The sequence below is a fragment of the Rhinolophus sinicus genome, linkage group LG17, assembly GCF_036562045.2.
Source record: "Rhinolophus sinicus isolate RSC01 linkage group LG17, ASM3656204v1, whole genome shotgun sequence".
Lineage (NCBI taxonomy): Eukaryota > Metazoa > Chordata > Mammalia > Chiroptera > Rhinolophidae > Rhinolophus > Rhinolophus sinicus.
In genome coordinates, this window is record NC_133766.1 from 19,352,809 (window position 1) to 19,379,105 (window position 26,297).

Here is a 26,297-nt window from a genome sequence, read left to right on the forward strand (position 1 = left end):
GGCTGGTCCAATAATCAAATAGACACGAGGCAGATTAGCAAGAGAAAAATAACCAGATGTAATACATACATAAGTGTGGGAACCCTGCATACATGCGAGTCAGAGCCTCCACATGCATGAGAAGCTCAGAGATAGAAAGGGGGACTGAGGTATATAGGACATCCTGAGCTAGGGATGAGGTAATACACCTTGGGAGCTTCTAAGGGTCACAGCAGGATGACAAGAAGAACAGACATCTAGTAAATAGAAGTTTGCCCTGCCCTATAGATAGGTCAAAAAAAGATGTCCCTGACAATGTCTTATGGGCAAGGCCCCTAATAAAAGTTCTAGGTAGTGAAAGGGAGGGGCACAAGCTTCTCTGGAGCATGCAGCTACATTGCCTTTAACGCAAAGTAATCTGCGTACCTCTGACGCCCATCTTGGGGTGGCTCAGTCTGAACCCCCACAATTGAATGGCTTACTGAGTAAACACATGCATACACCCCAATGACAGTAATTAACTCCTTGACCAAAACTCTCGTTAGGTTTCCCTGAACTCTTCTCTCAATAAGGCCTTGCCTTTTGGATTTTTGTGTTTGTCTTTTCATTGTCCAGTTTTAACAAGAATTCTGCTAGAACAGTTTGACCGGAATCCTCCACCCTCAATATCTGATCGCTCTCAATATTTGATCGAGTTTCTCATAATCCACCATTCCCCACGGGGTGTCTGATCACCTTGGCCTGCTTTCAACAAGAATCCTATTAGGTAGATTTAGCCAGAGTCCCCTCTTTACCCTGACGTTTTCTCTGATGTTTTGAGCTTTGGCTTTTTGATGCATTAAGCACATGGACCAGAGTTTGGTAACATCAGCAGCTCCTTGGACACCTCCAGGGACAGGCGGTTTACTACCTCAAAAGGTAGTATATTGTTTTTGTAGATCTCTCTGATTATTAGGAAGTTGTTTAAATTGAATCAAAGACTGACTCCTTGCAAATATTCTCCATGTCCTGGTTCTGCTCTGTGAAGGCAGCAAAGAAGCCCATTTCTTCGTTCTCTTATTGTAGCTTTTGCTGTCATATTCTCCTGGTGCTCTTTCTTCAGCACCCAGTGGTCTTGTGCTTCTCCCGACGGAGCTGGAAAATAGCCAGTTAAGTGTTCAACTCAAAGATGCTTTGCAAGGGCGATGCTCTATAGTTTAGGTCTCTCCTTTCCTCTTGGCCCTGTTCATGTTGAATAAACATGTCCTAAGCACTGTCCTTTCTCAGCTAGTTGCTATTATAGATAACTATCTAAAAGAGAAGTTATCTCTGGTGGTGATATTCTATCAGTGATGTTTATTATTTTTCTTTACATTTTCTTGTAATAATGGGAAATATTCACAACAAGAATGCCTTACTTAAATAATCAGGAAAACAACAACTATAAAGCTATTTTCATTCTGGAAGAAAAGTATTGATAAACTAATTTATAAAAGTATTGATAAACAGTATTGACTTAGAGAAACTTTATCAAATATCTACTAAGTGCCAGGCATTGAACTAGGTAATACAGAGATGAACAACAACAAAAAAAAACATATTCCTACAAGTAGCTCCCAGTTAATTTGCTCCAACAATTATGCCTTATGAAAAGAAACTGCTCAGGTTGCTATGGGAGCACTAAGAAAGTGTACTAAAAGTAAACTGGGAAAGCATCAAAGAACTTTAAAAAACAAAAAAGGTGTTCAATAGGTAATGAGGAAGAGAGAACTAAACATAAGAGGAACGATACGCAAGAGATTGTGGCCTTTATAAAAACCAGGGTTTGGGAAGGCAGGATATGAGTCAGGGAGGGCCAAGAGCGGAGACAAGAGGGAATCGAAATCATGGAGGTCTTTCTACTAGAGGGTTAGACTTTATTCTGTTTGCATGCACCTGGGGTGGGCTGGGTGAGTAAGGAGGCAGTTAGACTCTTTAAACAAAGAGAATGAATAATATTGTCCAGAGAAATAACCTGTAATGGTAGAATTTCTGACATCGTGGTTAGTAAGGAAGATTTCTCTTGGGTGAGGAAAGGGGGTGAATGGGAGGGAAACACGCGCTTTCATCTTTCAAGTAGTGCCATGCCTGTAACTATTCATCGATATTCCTCCTGCTAGAGCACAGGAAACGGGTAAACTAATTATCCAGGGCTTAACAACATGTATTCTAGAACCGGTCAACTAAATTCTAATCTCAGCTCCACTACCTATTAGCTCTGTGACTTGGCCTCTCTGTGTCTCCGTTCCCTTATTTGTAAAATGGAACAATAATAGCACCTGATGAGGCAGAAAAGGGATAATAAAAGTCGCCCTGAAGGGGGGCTGCCCAGGCCTGCATCCCCTCCCCAGAAACTGCCCAGGCTCATCCCATAGAAATAAATCTAAGATGTCTAAACCCTCATGAAAAGAAGAGATAACACCCAACTGGTTTTAACTGGTTCTTCACACTTGTGCAAACTGCCAAATCCTGGCCGTTAGTTGAACTCTAGCCTAATTATAATACAATTAGAATGGAATGAACATTAAGGTTTGCCTGGGCCCCCACTCCCGTGGGTTTTTCTGTATGCATTCTGGGTAAAAGCATGTGCAGAAAGAAACTAGTTATATAACCAACATATGTCAATCAAATGACTTCAGTCAATGCGTCACATCTCCTGCCATAAGGAAATTTACCTACACTTTCCTATATGAGAAAAAGCTCACCTAAAGTTAGGTGCAGTCCTCTGCCCTGGCGACGTCTAGGCCGGCTTCTTTCTTCTTGAATAAACTTACTTCCTAGCTCTCCTCATTTCAGGCTGAGTCTGTGAATTCTTTTCACCTTTTGCAAATGACCAGAGGTTAATTCCAATGACACAAAAGCACCTATCTTATTCGGTTTTGGGGAAGATTAAATTAATTTGCATATATATGGCTGTTTGAGCCATGCCTGGCAATTAGGAAGTAATATGTGTTTGTTATTAGGTATGTCTTATCTTCTCAGGGGTACCAGCATATACCACCTCAAAATATACCCCTTTGGTATACGAATTATTTTGAGCTAAAGGCCATTGAGAGCAAGTAGATGCAGAAAATATTATAAAATTTTCATTTTATGAAGGAAATTTCTATTTGTAGAGAAGAGGAAGAAGTGGACTCTTAAGGACTCTTCTTAACGGAGAAGGCAACAACTTCAATCCGTATCACAGACCTTATTAACCTACTCTTGTTTACCATATTTTCCTGGTCACCTTCCCATTGTTTGGCTCCCCCATCCCAGAAGCCCCTAACTGTGTTTCCTTTGTTTAGCCTAAAGTGCTATAGGTTTAATCCCAAATTCAAACCACCCCTTCGGGTTACTCATTGATGGATGTTGCCATCTGCACATGAGTAGTGCACGTTAATAAACTTCTGCTTGTTTTTTTCTTGTTAATCTGCCTTTGGCCAGTCACACTGACAAGGAAAACTTAAGATGGGTGCAAGAAAAAAATCTTTTCTCCCCTGCATTTCTCATTATTTTTCTCTCTATGAGGAAGGGAAAAAGGCCTAATGGGATTTGGAGTTAGAAGCAGCATGCCTCCCTCACTAATTCATTATGTGACGTGGGCAATTTAACCTCTAACAGCACTAGTTTTCCTGTTGGAAATGCAAATGATGGTAATTCCCACCTTGTGTGGATAAAATGAGATAATGGATGCAAAAATACTTTATAAATTGTAAATTGTTGAAGACCAGCCACTAGATTAATATTATCTCATCAGTTCTCCCATAAAGAGGTTATCCCTATTTAACAGAGAAACAGAGGGCCAAAGGGGTTCAGTAATTTACCACAATTGTCCTGCAAGTTTGGGTCAGGTCCAGCCTGGGACAGGCTGCTGCACTCAGCAATTTCCCTACACTGTCAGGTCAAGTGTGCTCTGCTGGCCACATCCAGACCCAGAATCCACATAAATAAAAGCAAAATTCTAGGCCAGCTCCCTTCTGCCACTTCACTGGGTTCTAATTGCTTCTTATTTCAGAAATAGGAATAATTAAACAGAAGCTTTTTTAATAGGCTGCAGGTCAGGTTTAGGATTTTGCTGCCTTGGTCAATTTCCCCACATTTCTTAGCTAATCTGGGGGAGAGGAAACTGTCCTGAAGTCGTTCATTTGCATAAAACACACTATAATTTGTCAGTAAATGGCATTGCTTTTAAGTGCAAAGGAGCATCCTCGAGTTGACAGAGAAGACTGTCTTTGATTCTTCAAATTACTGCAACCCCTAATGTTCTGGAAATAATCTTTTCTTCTCTCCAGTTAAACCCATTTCAGAAGAAGCCCCTTTAACCTCTCTTATAAATATAGCCATTAAAATTTCTCCAATCAAGGGCAGTTATCCTTTCCCTCAAGGAGACTTATTTGAGGAACTGGTCAGATACACTGACATTCTACTATAAATGCCAAGCAGTTGAGAAACAAAGACAAATAAAACTTGCAGTATTTAGGAAGTTTACAATCTCCAAAGGAAGGTAAGGTTGCGACCTATAATAGAAAGCAGAATATGGTGTTTTAAGAGAGCTACAAAGCGCTTCATGACACAGTCTAAATGTGCTAGGGAGATTAGGAAAGAGGTGGAGAAAAGATGATTATTCAGTTGGACCTCAAAGGCGGATATGATTTCTTCACCGAGACAATTCTCCATTGTTTTCCATACCCCATATTCACCTTACAGTCTCAGTGCAGCTGCTCTACTCAATGCTTTGTCTTCCATATTTGACAGTCCCTTCTTAGTGTTAATGCATTGCTTTCTCCAGGAGTTCAGTGGGAAGAATCTTTGCCATCTAAAATGAATTGTGTATCCTAATAACTATCTCCCTGTCTCCTTTGGGGCCTTTGTTCTGTTTCCTCTGTGCTTGAATTTTCCCACACTTTGGACAGATTCCTGAATGCTGAAAACAGGTGATTCCATGGGAGGTTAGAACAAGGACTGGATTGGAATCCAGGCTCTGACCCTAGCCAGCAGGGTAACCTTGGGAAGGGTATTAAACCCTGAACCTCACGCTCCTCATCTGTAAAATGACATTAATAATTATCACCTTATTATTGGGTAGGGTGGTTAGTGGATAGAAAGCAAGTAGGAACTGCTCCATTAAAAATGGTTGTTTTGGGAGACAGGTCCAAGACAGTGGTATAAAAAGACCCTGAACTCACCTCCTCCCATGAACACACTGAGTATCCATATAGAGCAATTCCTCCTGAAGACTAACCACTAAGGGCAGATTGAACAGCTTCTATACAGTGAACGAGAGAGAGACCAAATAGAGAACGGCAGGAGAGACAGATGTGGTAAGCATGGGAACCCTACTACATGTGGCAACCTACCGTAGAGAGGGATATCACTTAAGGGCCCGCATCCAGACTGGCTTGTCCTGGGGCACAGCAATAAAAAGTAATTTAAAGGGCACCTAAATTATATGAAAAAAATCCATTTTCTAATCACAAGGGAACTGCTAAACAGGTGGGGAACTACAGAAAGCCTCAGGATCTGCAGGAACTCTTTGGGATCAAAGGAGTTGACCAGTGCTATTGTTTACATCTCCCCCCTCCAACCCCCTTTGACAGCATGGATGGGAGCTCAGTCCAAGAGTTCTAGCGGCTGAGAAGGCTGCTGCAGTGCAGCCACTTAAAAACCTAGTATGAAAGGTCTAAAAACAAGCCTCAATAAATTCAAGAGCAAAAATAGCAAAATGAACAATAACTACCCTGTTTCCCCGAAAATAAGACCTAGTCAGACAATCAGTTCTAATGAATCTTTTGGAGGAAAAATTAATATAAGACCTGGTATATTATATTATATTATATTATATTATATTATATTATATTATATTATATTATATTATTGACCGGCTCTTATAGTAGAATAAGACTGTCTTATATTAATTTTTGCTCCAAAAGATGCATTAGAGCTGATTGTCTGGCTAGATCTTATTTTCGGGGAAACGTGGTACAATAAGTAGTTAGGTGATACACAAAACAAAAAAAACTAAAATATGACATCAAAAACATGAAACATAGGAGGGAGGGTAAACATGTGTTTTTAGAATGAGTTTTAATGCAAACACCTATCAGCTAAAAATAGACTGATTATATATATATATATATACACACACACACACACACATATACACACATGCACACAGAGGGTGCCAAAAAAAAGTATACACATTTTAAGAAAGGAAAAAACTGTATGAAAATTGTAATATTCAACATATACCGATAACAAAAGATAAATACAAGTCACATTTGACTTCTGCAATTTCAAGAGGTGCTCAAAGTGGTTACCATCAGTGTAATTTTAATACAGTTTTTTCCTTTTTTAAAATGTGTATACTTTTTTTGGCTCTCTCTGTATATATGACATCTGACAATTAAGTTTGCGAACTCATCCCAGAAAAAGTGCTATGTACCTCATTGCTGAATATCACTATGGTCACCTTCAAAGTACTCCCTTTGGGAAGCTATGCACCTAGTCCACCCTTCAAAGCAATTTTAGAACTCTTTTTCTGGAATGGCCATCAGAGCTGTCACCTTTGATGTCCTGAATGTCATCCAAATGTCTTCCTTTCAATATTTCCTTTATCTTTGGGTAAAGAAAGAAATCATTGGGGGCCAGAGCAGGTGAGTAGGGAGGGTGTTCCAATACAGTTATTTACTGGCTAAAAACTCCCTCACACAGCTCAGTGCTGTGTGAGCTGGTGCAGTGTTGTGATGCAAGAGCCATGAATTGTTGGCGAAAAGTTCAGGTCGTCTAACTTTTTCACTCAGCCTTTTCAACACTTCCAAATAGTAAACTTGGTTAACTGTTTGTCCAATTGGCACAAATTCATAATGAATAATCCCTCTGATATCAAAAAATGTTAGCAACATTGTTTTGACTCTTGATTTGGATTGACAGATCTTTTTTGGTCGTGGAGAATTGGCTGACTTCCATTGTGCACTTTGATACTTGGTTTCAAGGTCGTATTGGTACACCCATGTTTCATCACCAGTGATAACACGGCCGAAAACATGATCTTGCCTCTCCAAACTTCGACTCTCCTTTGCTTTTATTCATTGGTGAGCTCCTTTGAAACCATTTTTGCACACACCTTTCTCATACCAAGATTTTCAGTTAAAATTATTCTAACTGGGGCGGATGGGTGGCTCAGTTGGTTACAGCGTGAGCTCTGGTAAACAGGGTTGCCAGTTTGATTCCCACACGGGCCAGCGAGCTGGGCCCTCCACAACTAGAATGTAGTCAATGAGCTGCCGCTCAGCTCCTGGGTGGCCAGATGGCTCAGTTGGTTGGAGCGCGAGCCCTCAGCCACATGGTTGCCAGTTCGACTCCCGCAAGGGATGGTGGGCTGCGCCCCCTGCAACTAACATCGGCAACTGGAGCTGAGCTGCGCCCCACAACTAAGATTGAAAGGACAACAACTTGACTTGGAAAAGTCCCAGAAGTACACACTGTTTCCCAATAAAGTCCTGTTCCCCTATCCCAATACAATCTTCAAAAAAAAAAAAAAAAAAAAAAAGATTTTTCTAGCTGTTTCTCTATCAATGTTTATTTGGTCTGCTATGCTTCTCACAGTCAGCCGACAATTGTGATGCATAATTTGATGAATTTTTGCAATGTTTTCATCAGTTCTGCTTGCTACTGGCTGCCTTGGCCTCTCTTCATCAATGACAAGTTCTCTCCCTCAGAAAAATGTTTAATCCATTTGTACACTGCCATTTTCTTCATAGTATTATCCCCATAAACTTGAATTAACATGTTCCTGATTTCACTTCCACATTTGCCAAGCTTAACAAGAAATTTAATGTTTGTTCTCTGCTCTAATTCAAACTCAAACATTCTCACGACAGCACACAACAACACAATAATGAACACCAGTCAGCAAGACACCACCACACATCGACATGAACACAGCTGTGAGACACTGATACACCAAGGTTATGAAACCTCACCGAGCTGTTTGTACAGAGCTGCCCAGGTAAGCACACGGTGGCAAGTTCGCAAACTTAATTGTCAGATCTTGTAGCACTGCCATCTGACCCAGCAATTCCACTTCTGGATATTTATCTGAAGAAAATAAAAACACTAATTTAAAAAGGTTTATGCACCCCTATGTTCGTTACAGCATTATTTATGATAGTCAAGATACAGAATCCACCTAAGGATCCGTTGATATATGAATGGATAAAGAAATGACGATTAATAGATGATTAGATAAAGAAGAGATAGTACATATACACAATGGAATATTACTCAGCAATAAAAAAGTATGAAATCTTGCCACTTGTGCAAACGTGGCTGGGCTTAGAGTATATCATGCTGAATAAAATAAATCAGAGAAAAAGACAAATACCACACGCTCTCACTTATATGTGAAACCTAAAAAAACAAACCGAATGAACAAACAAAACAAAACAGAAATAGACTCATAGATATAGAGAACAAACTGATGGTTGCCAGAGGGGAGGGGACTGAGAAGATGGGTGAAAAAGGTGAAGGAAAATATGAGATACAAACTTCCAGTTATAAAATAAAAATTAGGTTGGTGCAAAAGTAATTGCGGTTTTTGAAATTATTTTTAACTTTTTAAACCGCAATCACTTTTGCACCAACCTACATGGGTTGTAATTCATGGGTTGTAAGGTGCAGCATAGGGAATATAGTCAATAATTTTCTAATAACTTTGTATGGTGACAGGTGGCTACTAGACTTATGTAATCACATCACAATGTACATAAATGTTGAATCACTGTGTTGTACACCCAAAACCAATATAATATTATATGTCAACTATATTTTAGTATTTAAAAAGTTTGCTTTCCCTTGTGGCTATAAAGCATTATTTGTATTAGGTGTATTGGGCCACTTCCTGAGTTTGTAGAATGATCTTTTTCCAGTACTTAGTGCTTAGTACGTGATAGATGATGAAGTGCTTGCCAAGTGATTAAACCTTTCATTTCCGTACGTGTGCATACGCTTTTGCTCCATTTGGAACATCAGCACCTCACTCCCCACCAGGTAGCTTGATTCACTGCTATTAATTATTTAAACAGCAGCACTGTACCCGACTCCCAGGCTAGGCAGCTTCAGCTATGGAATAGGGAAAGGAGGTGTGACAAGGGTGTGAAGACCTGCTTTCTAGAATGGCAAGTCATCATCTATACTATTGCTCAAAAATAATCACTGCTTCTTGGTGGGAGAGGTTGTACTGCCCTACGCCACTGATGGCAGGATCGACCACGTGGCTCGCTTTGCCCTGTAAAATGTTAGCAGCAGGACCTGTGTGTGAACGAGCTCTTGTCCCTCTGCGACCCCCACTAGGCATGTCTTTCCACCTGCACGGGTCCTGGTTAGAGAACATGGCACAGAGCCGTAAATGATCCACAATACACATGTGTAAGGGAAATAAACCTTTGATGCTCTAAGTTCCTGAGCTTTTGGGGTTATTTGTTACTTCACCTTATCATAACTAATACAGTGTTTACTGGTTCTTCTTCTGAGATGCTATCTCTCTATCCTTTTTCTCTCACTCTGGTGATTGCATCATCTCTATGCCTTAATATTTGCCATATCTATATATCAAAACCATAGTCCTCACCATTTGGATAGTCTGCTGATACCTCAAGTTCGGCATGCACAGAACCAAACTCATTATATTCCTGCCCCCAATTCTGCTGTTCTTCCATTGTCCTGTTCTATATCCATGGACCTACAGCTCTGACAATTATGTTCACGAACTTGCCACCATGTGCTTCCATTGGCAGCAATGTACAAACAGCTCGGTAAGGTTTCATAACCTTGGTACATCAGTGTCTCACAGCTGTGCTCATGTCGACATGTGGTGGTGTCTTGCTGAGTGATGGTCATTATTGTTGTTGCGTTTTGTGTGCCGTTGAGAGAATATCTGAGCTTGAATTAGAGCAACAAACAAACATTAAATTTCTTGTTAAACTTGGCGAGAGTGGAAGTGAAATCAGGGAAATATTAGTCCAAATTTATGGGGATAATGCCATGAAGAAAATGGCCGTGTACATATGGATTAAGCGGTTTTCTGAGGGGAGAGAACGTGACACTCACTGATGAAGAGATGTCAGGGCGGCCAGGAAGGAGCAGAACTCATGAAAACATTGCAAAAATTCGTCAAATTGTGCATCACAATCGTCAGCTGACTGGGAGAAGGAGGCAGACCAAGTAAACATTGACAGAGAAACAGAAAAATCTTACTAAAAATCTTGGCACAAGAAAGGTGTGTAAACAATGGTCCCAAAGGAGCTCACTGATGAACAAAAGCAAAGTATTGTTGAAGTTTGCCAAGACCTTTTGGAGAGGCAAGAGGATGTTTTTGGCTATGTTATCACTGGTGATGAAACATGGGTGTACCATTACGACCCTGCAACAAAGCGTCAAATTGCAAATGGAAGTCAGCCAATTGTCCACGACCAAAAAAGTTCCATCAGTCCAAATCAAGAGTAAAAATGATGTTGTTAACTTTTTTGATATCAGAGGGATTATTCATTATGAATTTGTGCCATCTGGACAAACATTAAACCAAGTTTACTGTTTGGAAGTGCTGAAAAGGCTGTGTGAAAAAGTTAGACGACCTGAACTTTTCGCCAACAGTTCATGGCTCTTGCATCACGACAATGCACCAGCTCACAGGCACTGTCTGTGGGGGAGTTTTTAGCCAGTAAACAAATCACTGTATTGGAACACCCTCCCTACTCACCTGATCTGGCCCCCAATGACTTCTTTCTTTACCCAAAGATAAAGGAAATATTGAAAGGAAGACATTTGGATGACATTCAGGACATCAAAGGTGACAGCTCTGATGGCCATTCCAGAAAGAGTTCCAAAATTGCTTTGAAGGGTGGACTAGGCACTGGCGTCAGTGCATAGCTTCCCAAGGGGAGTACTTCGAAGGTGACGGTAGTGATATTCAGCAATGAGGTAGGTAGCATTTTTTCTAGGATGAGTTTGTGAACTTAATTGTCTGACCTCATACAATCCATAATCATGATCAACATTTACTGAGCATGTCTGATGTACCACACATTGTTCTACATTCTTTACTGATGATAAAAGTTGGGCACATCTCTATTCTCCCAGGTCGTACAGCTCATAGGAGGCACAGCCGGGAACCCAAGCAATTTGATCCCAGAACCACAGAGCATAACATGTGACACCGCCTCTAGAATCACCTCTAAATCCCAGATCTAACTGAGCCCATCTCCTGTTCACCAGAATGCATTATGACCCAGTGAAGGCAGTATAGAAGAAAGTCAACCAAGATTTTGGTTTCAATGCCAGCTCTATCTCTTCATCAAGGAACTTTGCCTTTGTATAAAATGAGGAGGGTAATGAGATGTCCCTCATTGGGGATTACATGAGTAGTGAATAGAAAAAGCTAGAAAACCCTGCTATTATTAAGCCTGTTATTATTAAGATAATATTCCAGTTACTATGGATACATAACAAATTACTCTAAAACTTAGTGGTATAAAAGAACCGTTTTGTTATACTCCTGGATTCCATGGGTCAGGAATTTCAACAGGGCCTTTCTTTACTCCACAATGTCTGGGGTCTCAGCTAGAAAAGTTAAAGGTTTGGGAGCTGGAATCATCTGAATACTCATCCCCCTCCCATGTGTAGTGGTTGATAACGGCTGTCGGCTGAGATCTTTACTGGGGCTGAGGGCTGAAGCCTCTGCATGTTCTGGGCTTCCTCAAATCATGGTCACTGATTCCACAGGTGAGGGGATGGAGGGAGGGAGAGAGGGAGAGACAGAGGGAAAGAGAGAGAGAGAACAATGTTGAACAACTCTGTGCCCCTCTTGGATTGCGTCTTTCTGGAGTGACATTATCTTTCCATACTCTCCACACTGGCTGGGGAACAGATTGTAAGGCCTACTTGCCATGCCATAAACATCACAAATTGGGATGGATCCGTTTCTTGCCTGAAATGATCCCTCATTTTTCTGGCTCATACTGGATACAAATTTTGTTAAAAGCAGGTAATTTGCTGTGAAGCTTTGCTTTTATATGGAGGAATTTATGGTGTATCGAGCAGCAAACAGGCCCTCCAACATCATATTATGTTAATTTTTCTCCATCATATGAAGGTGATTTGACACAGCTTAATGTAATGTGACTATAGAACATCAAAGGAAAATAGGTGGGGGAAAGGGTTAGTTACTGCCCAGGCTCCTCTTCGTGAAAAGGAAGGTGTTCGCAAATGGATTGTCCTAAACCTGAGAGCTCAAGGTGTCATTATGGTTCACTGGTGCCTTTTGTGCATAGCATCTCATTTATTTCGCACGCCACCATTTTGTGGGATAAGCATGCATGTCTGTCAGCCACATTTTACTAATGGGACAATGAGGACTCAGAGATCCTAAATTATTTCCCTGAAATCATGTAACTGTTAGGATATAAAGCTGGAAATCTGAAAAAACAAAGAGGGCTGTCCAGTGAATGAGCCTGGAAGCTTGGTTTGCCTGGTCCTGAGGTAGCTGGGGTCAAAAGCTCCTCTTTCCACAGAGGGAGGGGCTGTGCCAAAACTTAGCTTCCTACAGGTCCTGGGGCCCCAGGTCCCCCAGGCCTTAGGCATGTGTTTCTCGGTATCCCTCTAAGAGCCGGCACCTAGGCTGAGGCTACTGGACGTTTGAACCCCAGATGTGTGTCCTCCCATGTAAAGCTGCTCCCATGTTCACCCCACAAGACAATGAGCAAATGGAGGTGGTGGGTGCCTCTGCTGGGGGCCACCCCATGGTACATGCAGGTACACTATTGTTACTTCTCCACAGATGTAGAGAGAAGGCCAGATGTGTGCACGTCCTGAAGTCCTGCCCCAGAGTTCTTTCAACCTGGCGAGGCTGGCTGGTGTTACTAGAGCCTTGTGTTAACAAAGACAAATCCAAATCTTCTACTTGAAATCCTCTGCTTCTTGTACTATTTGAGGCCATTGCATTTCGTGTGGACACGTTCACTTTTATTCAACTTTAATATTTGTTAGCTAATGACCTACGCAATCTCATAGAATCCAAATGAGTCTTGGAATGTGACATAAAATACTTTCTATGTCACATGGAAATTTGTTCTTTCAGATCTGCATTTTAAGGAAGCGCCTGGAGAGAAATAGAAGTGAAATCAACTTTTTTTTTTTTTTTTTAACAGAACTATTCCCTATTGGCTATTGTTTTTATAAATCTAGGTAGAATTATGTTCGTGAGATCAGAATAGATAATGCTTTGGATTTGAAGAATCTGCTTGGAGCTGCGTTTGAATCATTATCCCCAAAGTGAGCCTCTGTAGACAAGCCCCAGTGGAAGCATTTCTAAGCTCGAGTCATAACAGGAAGCTCGCTCAGGTCCCTGGGAATGATGCTGCGGGATCAATTTGGGCAAAATGAATCATTTTGAAATGACATAGACAAACTGATGTAGTACCTTCGGAAGGTTGAAACCAGGAGATTCAGGGCTGCTTGAAAATTAAATGGGCTGTTTCAGAAGGAAGTCAATTCCCATTCTCCAAGGAATTCAGATGGACGACCACTTGGTGAGGTTACATTAGAATGACCAGAAGAATTAGGTGGGGTTAGTAATAATAACAATAATGATAATATTAATAACAACAGTAACTTTTATTTTATGAGGCTTAGTCTAGGCATAGAAAGGGGCTAACTACTCTATACATACTGTATTACTTAATCCTTATAACAACCTCATGAGGCAGGTGTTAATATCCCCATTGTGAGGATGAGAACACTGAGGTACTGAGGTTAAATGGCGTATTCAAGCTTCAACAACACAGAAGTAGATTTAAACGCAGGTTTTTAAGATTCTAAACACACTGGTTTTTGACAGTTACACTCTTCCAGTCCTGGAGTCAATGACATGCTCTTACCCCTGCTAAACTCTTTGCCTCTTGATTTAATATGCATGGAGTAAGTCTCCCTTCCAAGGGAAGTTCAGAGCCCTTACACTGTGTGTGGTTACTTTGGAGGTTATTGTCCTTGGAGGGGTCCCTACCTCTCTCCTAGCAGAGAGAGAGGAGCAAATGCTGGCTTAGTCGCCGGAGAGCTCGGGGCTGCCTGTATTGTGAACGGGCGGGCTGCAGAACTGGGCTGCTCCAGGCCAGTGAGAGTACAGGAAGCTCCTTTGAAGTACAGAGTGTAGTTTCTTTGAGAGAAAGTTCCCCAATGGGTGTCCATAGTACCAATGGATTATAGGGGTGCCAAGTAATTCACCCTCTCAGTTAACAAGGCAGTAGGTACTGGGATGGCCAGAGTCTAGATCCAGAATCCTGACATGCCTTGAACCACAAGCAGCCCCTTCTGATTACCCCAGTGTCATATAAAAACATCATTTTCTACATGTGCCTTGATGTGAAGAAGCAGGGAAACCCTTTTTAGAGCATCTTGCATGGTGGCACCTTAGTAAGGAAAAAAAAACCACTAGATTTTATGAATGGGGAAACTGAGCCTCACAGGATTTACTCTGGAAGCTGTTCCCAAGTTTTGTCAGGTTCTCAATCACAGTGAGAAGAAAACAAACAAACAAAAAGCAAAAACAACAGAAAGAAATGAAGAGACTCTCCACTGTAGAAGGGGAGGGAACTGCAAGTGAATGCTGTGGGGCTTTCAGACCCATGAGAGCCAAGCAGGACCTTAGCCTGTAACTTCATAATGAGGAGAGATGAATTATTGAAACATCAGCATTTAACATGTTATTCTTACTAATAAGGTCTTTTAGCTACAATCCCAAAATACCACTGGATGTCAAGAGAAGATTCATAATGACACTTAAGTTTGCAAAGGCTCCCAGTTTGAAACTGTAGCCATAACACATTACCCATGTTGTGCTGAGCTCATATTGAATTCTGACACAGGACAAATACGAGATGGTGAGAACTGGATGTCTTTTGCCCCACCTATGGAGAGGAGAAGTGTTGGGCCATATTGTTTTTGACACCGCACCTCAATTAGGCCTTAACGAATAGGTAGTACATGCCCGATGGAATCGGAGATGCTACACTGATCTGGGGAGAATTCAGCAGCGTGGTTTGAGGTTTAAGTTTGATGTTCTCCCACCAGGGACCCACCAGTCACAATAATTACATTGCTGTCTTCTCATAATATGATTTATTTATATGTTGCTTTATGAATTAATTCCCTCTAATTGCTGCTCTCTCACTGTAAATCAAGGCTCCTTGCTTTCTGTAGTATGTTGAGCTTGATCCTACAGTGCAGTAATTAGTCCAATTAGGAAGCAAGGCAGATGTGGAAAACCAATTAGTTTCAGGAATATGTCTGTGCCTATGTATCCCAAGCACTGTTCAATTGAAATTGAATAGCAACCTAATAAAACATTGTTTTATTCATAAACCATCCCCTCCTTTCAAGCTCCCGTTTGTTTGTTTATCGGTTCATTGTAAGGCAGCTAGCGCCAACTTGCTTCGTGCTTGGCGAGTCTCCTTCCAGGCAGAGAGTATGTTCTCCCTGTGGTTGAAGTGAAGAGATCCTTGTTTGAGAAGGAGGCAGGGCCAGTGGTTTGGGGAAGGGGTAAGATTTTGGCATCTTCACCTTTTTTGTCGTAAATGTAACCATCATTTCATCCAGGGACTCAACACACACACACACACACACACACACACACACAAACGTACATACATATACATACACAGAAGCACACACACATGGATACATACACACATACACATACACACATATGCAGACACACATGACACACATATACATATATGGATACATGCACCCCTAGTTACAACCCCTCAGAGGAGCCCCACGCTCAGGTTCCTGTCTGAATCTAACAATCTTGATGGGATTTTTCTGCCTCTTGAGTCTGGACCTGACTCAGGGGATATCCCACTTCCTAAAGGAAGTTTATTCCATTAGGAAATCGGAATAAAATGAATAATTAATTCCATAGATCCAAAAGATAATCTATTCCCTAAAGTTCCTGAGTATTAACCCACAAGTCACCAACAAAACAAAATGGATTAACATTGCGAACAGTTTGTGGTCTAGCTCGAGGGAAATGACGCTGATGACACCACCCAGTTACATGCAGGGACAAACCATTTCACCCACTCTAAAAAGAGGAAGAGGATTATACCATCCCTTGATTTAGAATCGGGTCACAGAGTGCGGAAAAACTCCCGTTTCTCTGGTGGGGAAGGGCTGGCCTGACTGTCACTGAAATTGCTGCTCGGTTCTCTCTGCAAAGTGGAACGCTGGAGAAGCCCTGCTGCATTTTGTCTGAGGAGTATAGATGACATAGAATCTCAGAAAGAAAGGGACATTGAAGGAGTGCAAAGGCCCCTCTATTTGACAGAAGAATCTGCAGGCCCGAGAAGGGAGCGGGTTTCTCCCCCAACATGGCAGAGCTAAAATGAACTCAAGGGTCTTTTGACACATCACGCTGTCTTCTTTGCACAGCGTTCTGTTGCCGCCCCTTTAGGAAACAAATCTCTAGTTTCTGGAACATCTATGTACAAAGAGTTATTAAAAAAATCTATCACAAAACAATCACAGTAGCTGAAAATCCCTATTCACTGCTCAATCTGATAGGTAAATTACCGAACTTTTGATTTATGTAACTCATTATTATTGCGCAGTCGCTGCAGTGATACGCTCCATTTGTCTCCTTGGTCATTATGTGGTTGGTTCTCTCTGTCCTGAAAGCAAGACCTTAATAATAACCAGCGAGGGTAACACAATTAGCAAGATGTGGCACAGTGTGTGCAGTTAGCCTTGCGTATGTGTGTGTGTGTGTGTGTGTGTGTGTGTTGGGGGTGTGTGAGTGTTGAGAATATTCGGTGCAAGAAGAAACTAAGTCCACCTTTTGGAACCAGTGACCCCCTTCCCTCCTGACCCAGGAGAGAACAGTCCAGTCAGGGCCCCTTGGCTACACACGGCTGTGTGGGGGGCAAGGGAAGAGGAAATAGTGTCAGTGTGCAAGGGAGACAAAGGATTGTGATCAATCATGGTGGATCTCGGAGGATGGTTGCCCTGGTGACCCAAGAGACGAGGCTGTTCATCCCAGCTCACAGAAAGTCATTATTGCTCTTCTGATTGCATCTCTCCCTTGGGAGACATTGTGACAGGGCTCGGGTTACAAATCCCCAGCTTCTCTCAAGTGTGCGATACACCAACTTAAGTTGACTGAGGGGCATTAAAATCACAACTGGAGGAGCAGAAATGCTTTCTTTGCCCTTCCTGGCCTTTCATCTATACAGGTACTATTTTGGGGCATAGGGTGGGGTAAAAAAGGCAACTGTCAATCAAACCAATGTATTTTTTAAAATTCAGACTCAAATGTCTGAAAATTCAATACAATTTGATTTGACAAACACTTAGTGAAGGACCCCTGACAGTTGTAATTATTATTGATAATATAAATAAGCATATGCTGTATTAGAATTCATGAATTATTTAAAGAAGAATAATATATGATTCTTGGACTCAGAGGAGTTTCCAGTCTTCTCAGGCACGATCAGGTGACCCAGCTGCCCACAAGACAAAGCCATAGATGATGAACGGTACAAGATGTATCCAAGTGTGGTGAGGGGTACGAGAGAATGGGTGAGGGATACACAGGAAGCTTCACGAAGACAATATACGTGAGCTGTACCTCGAGGAATGGCAGGCTTTGGACAGCAGAGCAGGATGGCATTGCGGGCAGCAGGAAGAACATACGACCAAGCGGTGGGAAAGTAGCAGTCACTTTCAGGGGTAGCACGTATCTAGTTCGTCCAGAACCAGGATGGCCGTGGGCTATGAAGATGGAATCTGCCGAGTGTGGTGGGCACTGGGGACGGCGGAAGCCTCAACGATGGTGTCGGTCATATTCTTGTGACTTTTTCTAATGCAGACACCACTTCAGTAATGTAGGCCATCTGCTCTGCCAAATGATTGTTTTGGGAAATGAAATGCATCGGTCCTTTGCAAGTGACATATTTAATTCTGTGGCCCTCACAGCTCTGCAGATGAGTCTTCAGGCACACACACCTTGGAGTCTTGTCTACAGGGGCGATACTGTATCATTTGTGAGTCCAAAGGTTTGTAAACTATTGCTGTAAGGTAGGTTTTGTAATAACAGAACAGTATAATTTTCTTTTATAAACATGTGTGGGGGGTGGATAATAGACAAAGCAGTCACCTAACATTTTTCAGGGACCCCTAGGGGCCACATTTCCCCACTGGCCTATTATTAGGAGGGAACAGAAAACCAGGACAAAGCCTCAAGGACTGTTCTCAGCATTTCCTGGAGCCCTTCCTGACTGTGCGACGAACTGCCTTTGGGGCATCTGCTTTCCCAAGCAATCAATGCAACAACACGAGTGAGAAATGAGTAACAGCAACTGCTTAGCATCCATTCTTCCCTGTAATTAATACCACGTGGCAGCGTGAACAGCCTGGAGCTGTCTGGTGGAGAAATGCTCATTCAGGGAAACCAAGCAGCAAACAAACAAACACGAAAAGGTGTGCTGGCACATAATTCTTGCAAAATGCGAAAGGGAAAGGGCTTACCTCAAAGCTGTCTATAACTGAATTACCACTGGGGCTTTATGTTTTGTCTTTTCCTCTGAAAAATCAGCTCATATATTTTCTTGCAATGGAGACAAGCACTCTCTTAATTGTTCCATTAAAAGAGGTGTTGAAATGTTACTAATTGTCAAATGCAATTAAGTGTAGCAACATGTCACAGGTAAATTAATGAGGAGCCAGGTGCTGGGGGGAGGGGGGCGCACAGCTTCAGCCTGATGGCGGTGATTGTGATACTTCTTGGAGGTGACTACTGCTTGCCCAGCCACGGAACTGAATGCATCGCATCGCGCTGGCCCCTGATTATAGCTTTCAAGAGTTTCTGACTCATTATCAGTGGCCATTTGCTGTGAGTAGTTTTTAGCTGCTCTGCCTCTCAAAACTTGACAGTGAGGCTATGAGCAGACAGTGGTGGTAACTTAAAAAGGAAAAGGTGGTGGTTGTCCTTGAATAACCCAGTACCCAGCCCCCTCATCTGTGGAGGGTCCATCCCACGACCCCCACTGGATGCTGAAACCACAGGCAGCACCAAATCCCACATACACTATGTTTTTTCTTACACCTCCATACACACCTATGATCAAGTTTAATTTATAAATTATGCACAATAAGAGATTAATAACAATAACTAACAATACAATAAAACAATTATAAAAATACACTATAATAAAAGTTATGTGAATGTGGTCCCTCTCCCTCTTCCCCTCTCAAGACATTTATTATATTTACAGTGCTGGGTTCAAGGGACTGTGAGAGGAGGCAGAGGATGCAGACCCTTGAGAAGGCAGTGAAGGCAGTAGAAGTCACGTCTCCCAGACTGGCTGGGCCTTTCTGACATGGGGACACAGCCATAGGAGGACAATCGTGTGAGGGCCTGTGTGATTTTTCCTATAAAACAAAAGTACTTAACTTCCGTGGCTGAAAACCTTTTTAAAAGAAAGGGTTTACTGGGTCGTTGCTAACAAGGAAAAGACCAGGGCCTGGGCTGTGACGCCGAAACCACTAGCGGCACGGTTAGTGGAGAAGGCACCATGCCCACAGTCCTGGAGTTGATGGGCTTTTTTCATACATCAAGTAGGGCTAAGAAAAATGGAAGCTGTTTTGAAAGAATTTACATTGGCTGCAGATAAGGGGGGCGGGATAAGCTTTAGTGAAGCGATTCTGGGGCAGGTGCAGAGTCTGTAAGGAAGAAGTATTTGCTCCTTTGGGTGGGTGGTGGGCCACAGTCTGGAAAGTTCCTGTGTAAGCAAGAAGCAGAGGCTCGTGGGGTGGGGTGGCACCTGGCTATTCTCTTTTAGATAATCACTGAAATAGCCACCTGGAAATTAATTCAAAGTTCCAACATTTGCGGTCAGACAATTAAGTTCTTGAACTCATCCTAGAAAAAGTGCTACATACTTCACTGTTGAATATCACTACTGTCATCTTTGAAGTGCTCCCCTTGGGAAGCTATGCATTGATGCCAGTGCCTAGTCCACCCTTGAAAGCAATTTTGGAACTTCTTTTCTGCAATGGCCATCAGAGCTGTCGTCGTATTACCCTTGATGTCCTGAATGTCATCAAAATGTCTTCCTTTCAATATTTCCTTTATCTTCCAGTAAACAAAGAAGTCACCGGGGGCCAGATCAGGTGAGTAGGGAGGGTGTTCCAATACAGTTATTTGTTTACTGGCTAAAAACTCCCTCACAGACAGTGCCGTGTGAGCTGGTGCATTGTTGTGATGCAAGAGCCATGAATTGTTAGTGAAAAGTTCAGGTCATCTAACTTTTTCACGCAGCCTTCTCAGCACCTCCAAATAGTAGACTTGGTTAACTGTTTGTCCAGTTTGTACAAATTCCTAATGAATAATCCCTCTGAAATCAATAAAAGCTTAGCAACACCTTGCAACAAGTTCGAGGGGCAAGTTGGTTTTGCCCTTCAGTGGTTAACTGATTGACCCCTTCCTTCTCGTGTCTTCCTTCCACCCTCTGGCCCACTGCTATTTAACTTAGGACACCTCAGAATTTTCTCCTGTCCTTTCCAGTACCAACAACCGATTCTCCAACCCAACACTGTGTCCAACAATCCAATTCACTTTGGACTGCATCCCTCAAGGAGATGGCCATTTGGTGGCAAGTTGACGGTATTTGGGCAGCAATAGATTCATTCCAGTGACATGTGCGTAGGGAGCATGTGCTTTTCACCCCCACACCTTTGGGCTCTGCCTGTGTAGGAACAATGCTTTTTAAACGGGAAATCCTGCTGAAATCTTACTTTGTTGGCTTCATGCTCCTATGCCCGGGGACCAGAAGGCAAAAAGAGAAGTCACTGCTTTACCCTGGTCAGCAGGAGAGGTAGGGCTGCTGTTGCTCATTGGAGGCAAGGAGAAGCATGCTTGGCATTTGGGGGATTCTCCTGGGCATCTCTTGGTACTTTCTTAACCATTTTCAGTAGGAATTATGAATTTATTAAATTCACATTTGTTAAGTGGAGCACAGGATGCCAGGTGGTGAATCAGAATTCAACAACAGACTACAAGAGAAATTAAAATAGAGAAGTTTACTAGTCACAGGTCCCCAACAAAGTACACGGCATGTCTCGGGGGGCGCCACATGGAGAGGTCAAGGCAGGTTGCAGAGAGAGAGAAGCAGGACCTAAGCACATGCTTTTATTAAGGTTCGTGGGTGGAGTGCTTCGGGGTTCCCAGGCTAGGGCTGGATTAGTCAATTCAAACCAAAAGAGTGGGGTTTTTTGTAAGCCCCATGGGAGTCTTATCTAAAGGGGTGCATAAGGCATTAGGTGCTGGGAGGCAGGGAAGCCTGTTTATTACAAGGGCTGTTGGGGAAGTCACATCAATGTCACAATATCAGGAACTTACATTTGTTTGTGACTCTGCAGGCTGCTATCCAGGGTATGTGCTTACATGGAGGGCTAGTGTCTGTTTAAGGTCCCTGCAGGCCTCTTGACCAAAAAGAAAAAAAAAAGGATGCTAAAGGCAGCAATCCTATGGAGTAGCTTGGCTAAACTCTTAACAGTAGGAGGAAATGGGCCGGTGTAGAAACCCTGGCGTGAGGAGGGAACAGTGACCAAGAGCTCGAACTCCAAGGAGTCATGCCACCAAGAGCAGCAGAGGTAGCAGCTGAAAGTGAGGGAATCTCTAGGAGATAGCAGAGGAGAGAGAGAACTATGTCAGTTGTAGTTCCCAAGCCAGCTGCAGTGGTGGAGACTGCGTAGTTCATTCCACTAGTCTTCTTCCAAGATTTCCTGCAAAGAGAGAATCATGCAGGAACTTCTAGAACTTATGTGAAGAAGTGGAGCCAAGCAGTGCAACAGGTGGAGTCTGGAGTCTGTGATGACGTGCTGCCCAGTCCCCCTTTCAGGAAAAGGGAACTTATTTCCCCAGCCGCTTGACGGCCATCAGCTCTAGCTCTTCCAGGGGATTGTCTCAGCTTGGGAAACCTGCCTCTTCCCAGGTCATGCCTCCTTCTAGCGGGGTCCCACATACCATGACTTATCACAGGAGTATAAAGGCTCAGCCCATTCCCCTCGAGTCAGTATAATTCTGAAAGGCCCTCCAGCTCCAGAACTTTCTGTGAGGTCCCTGAGGTTTTTGTTGGGCCTGCATCACATCTTAACATCTCCTTCTGCCCAATCTTGTTTTTATCCTCTCTTCTGCAGGTATTAATTCCACGAGCAATTCTTAAACGACATCTATGTCTCAGTCTGCTTGTTGGGAACCCGTCCTACAACACCTCTCTTGCAAATTCCACCGCTGTTACCGTAATTTGAACGCTCCTCTCTCCTCTCCACCCCTCCACGTTCTGTGCTGCCTATAGAATTGATAGGCAAATGTTTTTCTTCAATGTTATAATTTATTGTGTGGCTACCCCTGTGTTTTCAGGCCTTGCTTATAATGCTGTCACCCTAGATGCTTCCCTGATTAACCTTTCTCCATTCTGATCCATCTTCATCCTGTGGGCTCCAAGCCCCCTCCGTCTGCCATTCTGTACCCTCTATTTTTGCCTTTGTCAGCCAGTGATCTGATTGTGAGTCTGAATTTCTCCCTCCGTGGTGAACTCCTGGATGATGAGGACAGGACCATGTAATTTTCTTCTTTCCAGCCCTAATGCCTCACATCAAGTGTGGCTCATCATAGGCTCTCGATCTGTGTTTGATGCAGAATGAAATGCATTTGGTTTTTACTGCTGTCAAAACACAGACAGGTACTCTGAGTAGAGTTATCATCGTTGTCTAATTATTCCTGGGTGTGAACCTGTATATTCAATTTAAGACAAAGTTCCCTGACATCTCAGAGGAGGGACCTTATCATTTAAGTTACTTTTTCTCTTTCTATAGAGCTGGTGGTCTAAGGTTCTCTTCTTTCCTCTGTATGGACTTGGTAAATGCCAGTGGACCTCCTGAAACAGCCGGGCTCAGCCCCAAGTGAAACTGCAAAGCAGCAAATATTTGTTTTCAGTTACCTAGCATCTCTTTCCTGTGTTCTTTCCCTACTCCCAGCACCCCATTACCTCTGCTATTTAATTATCTTCATAAAACTGAGTTCTAGGCAAAGGACTCATTTAATCATCTATAGTTCACTGTGACTGTAAGTCAGTATGCTGTCTTTGCCTGGAGTATTTGCCTTTTTAGGCTCATTTTTTATTCTGGGGTGTGGGGGAAAGGCTCTCTAGAAAGTCTAATGAACTCTGTTTTTTTCCTTCAGAGAATCAATTTTTGTTTTAAAGTTGATGAAGTTAATTCGTAATCGGATCCCACAAAATAGAGGCTGACCCAGTGGCTGGACCACATCGGAAAGTCTGCACTTTGGGGAAATGCCTCACTGTCAAGAGATCCTAACACCAAAGGCAGTTCTTCATCTCAGCTTTGACTCACCTTCCCATAGAAAACAGGCCCTCCTGGCTTTGTAAGGAAACCCCAACCTTCTAGTCAGCCATGCCTTGCTCCCAGGTGCCTCTTGTAAAGGTTTACACAACTCACTCTTGCCCAAAGTCTCTGGGGAGCAGGGCTTCACCAATCCATGGATTGTTTCCTCTCTTTCTCTCTCTTTTTTTATTTTAAAACCCAGTTATATTTTTAAAAGCTCATGCCTACAATAAGTAAAGTACATAGTCATGGAACATTGAAATAAAGTTGATGAACCAAAAGGCACACGGCAGAAGTTCCAGAGTAGAGAGAATAGAACGGTTCTTTTTTGGTTTGTTTTGTTTCCAACATAGGAGAAAAGGGAAAGAGGTATGTCAAAATTATTTTTCAGGTGAAGGTTTCTGTCAGTTATAGCCATTAACATTGGCTTCTCTCCTGCTGGTCCAAAGCAGTCTTTTCTTTCATTGGCCTCTGGGGATGTACCTTCTGCTGTATAGAGGTGATACTTCAGGGCTATGACCTGTGCTGAGATGGCAGGGATCCCCCAGTTGGTCCACCAGATGGAATTAGAATCAACGGTAGTAATACGAATTTCCACAGGCTTGGTTATCTTTGGTCTGTCGTGTGGATGAAGCTCCCCAGTGAAGTGTGTTTTGGGCAATTCTCTAGCACCTGGACAGTGCCCGACGTCCTCAAACTTTTCTATAGCATCACCTCCAGCTTGTTCACTTAAGACTTTTTCCCCACCAGGATGCTCCTCCAAAGATGTGGTCAAATCATAACACCTTGTGGTGCAGGGTCAGTCAGGTGCTCTGGCTGTGGTTGTGCTTCTGCATCTCTTCCAGGGTGTAGTATTGGGTGGTCTTGTCCAACTGCTTGGCCATTTTGGAACACGGCAAACCTCAGGCCCTGCAGACACCAGCCAAGCAAGAGGAGCAGAGCGCACCTGTTTTCTCTTGAATAAATGTCATCAGACTTGTTCCTAAATTGTTTTAGTTGTGTCCTTTGACAGATTATATATTCAATAAATAGTAAGATTATTTAATATCCATTTCCCCTTTATACTGTATATTCAATGAGCATAGGAACGCTGTTTTTGTTTTAAGTATTATATTTCTGCACACTGCATAAAGGCTACAACACTGTGAGTAATTTATCCATAATGTTTAATATACATTTATAAATAATTATATACAAATGTATGAATTTATAAATAAAAGTTGGGTAGTTGAGAAAGCATGTTAGGGGGAAGAGGAGAAGATCTCAGTTTCTCACTGAGCTTCCATCGCTGGCTCACCCCTCATATCCCTTGCAGGGCTGAGCCCCACTATTTCTGATGTGGGCCTTGGCCAGTAGCTCAGGGAAGGACGAAAGAAAGGGAGGGAAGAGTCAGCGAGACTGAAGAGTGAGGAGCACTGTTAGCCTGTGTGGCCATGGGAAGAAAGCACCTGCTAAAATTGTCCAGCAGGGAAAAGAATGTTAAAAAGAGATAGCACGCACGGGGCGCTACACTTAGGAAGGGCCTTAGACATCTAGCTCAAGAAACTGAGACATTGTGAAGTTAGGGATTTAAGTGAAGACACTGTAGTAGTCTGCTAGGGCTGCCATAACAAAGTACTACAGACCGAGGGGTTTAAACAACTGAAATTTATTGTCTCATAGTATTGGAGGCTATAAGTTTAAGACCTAGGTGTTGGCAGGGTAGGTTTCTTCAAGGCCTCTCTCCTTGGCTTGAAGATGGCCCCTCCCTGTGTCTTCACATGATTTTTCCTGGGTGCCTATTTTTGCCTAATCTCCTCTTGCTGTCATATTGGATTAGAACCCATCCATTTGACCACATTTGACCTCAACTATCACTTTAAAGGTCCTGTCTCCAAATATAGTCACATTCTGAGGTACTGGGCATTAGGACTTCAACATATGAATTTTGGGGAACACAATTCAGCCCATAATAGTCAACCAGCCAAATGGAGGTTGTACAGCCCAGGAATTAAATATACAATTTTTAGAGTCAGAAAGACTAGGATTGGAATTCTGAATTTGCATTTATAATCACTTGGGCATATTATTTAATCTCTTAGAAACTTAGTTTCCCCATCTGTCAAATGGACATAAAAATAATTATGACCCTAGCCCGATTAAATGAGATGATGTCGGCAATGTAGAATGTGAGGACATAGTAAGAAAGGAGTAACTGCCATTAGTAGTAGCTGTTGTTTTTTGTTGCTCTCATTATTGTTATTATTACTAGTTTCCTTTCTGTCACATGGGCCTAATAAAATGTCCACCTACCTAGAGTTGCTGTGAGGATTGTATAAGATGATGTACGGCAAAAAGCTTGTCTGTTGTCCACCACAGAGTAACATCTCAAAAACTGTTAGTTGTGTTATCATACTCATGGGACAAGAACCCAATTTTCGCAAGCAGTATAGTTTCCTTTTATCCTACTGAATAGGATCTGATGTAACAAAACTGTGTCTGTATTTAATAAAATGCAAAATTTCTTGTCAGGGCAATTTCAACCAGAAAAACCACCTATTTTATGCAGAAGCTCATATTTTAGTTATTAAAACCTGAAATGAAGCAACATAGGAGAATACACAATTTACAAAATTATTCAGCTTAAGGGAGGTTGGACCTATGTTCTCAATTATATGGTAAAGAAATGTTCAGGTTAAATGTGGGTGGTTAACCATTTGATACCTTGTCAGGCTTGGACAACTTCTCTCTCTCTATCTATCGTTTTTTTTTTACACCTCTAGTTATGTCTCGTGTAATTAAGAAATGGTGCTGAGTTCTTGTCATTTACTATTAAGGACTAGTCACAGATAGTTTCATAGCATCTGCTTCTTGCAGCCTTCTAA

At 42.4% G+C, this 26,297-nt stretch overlaps 1 long non-coding RNA gene and 1 pseudogene across 1 annotated transcript in view; one reads left to right on the plus strand and one right to left on the minus strand.

Annotated features, from left to right (window-relative positions):
- LOC141569319 (uncharacterized) overlaps nt 1-26,297 on the plus strand; it is a 389,769-nt gene that overhangs the window by 54,187 nt on the left and 309,285 nt on the right. The gene's annotated exons all lie outside the window — the stretch shown is intronic.
- On the minus strand, nt 19,310-24,317 carry LOC141569377 (cytochrome b5-like; annotated as a pseudogene).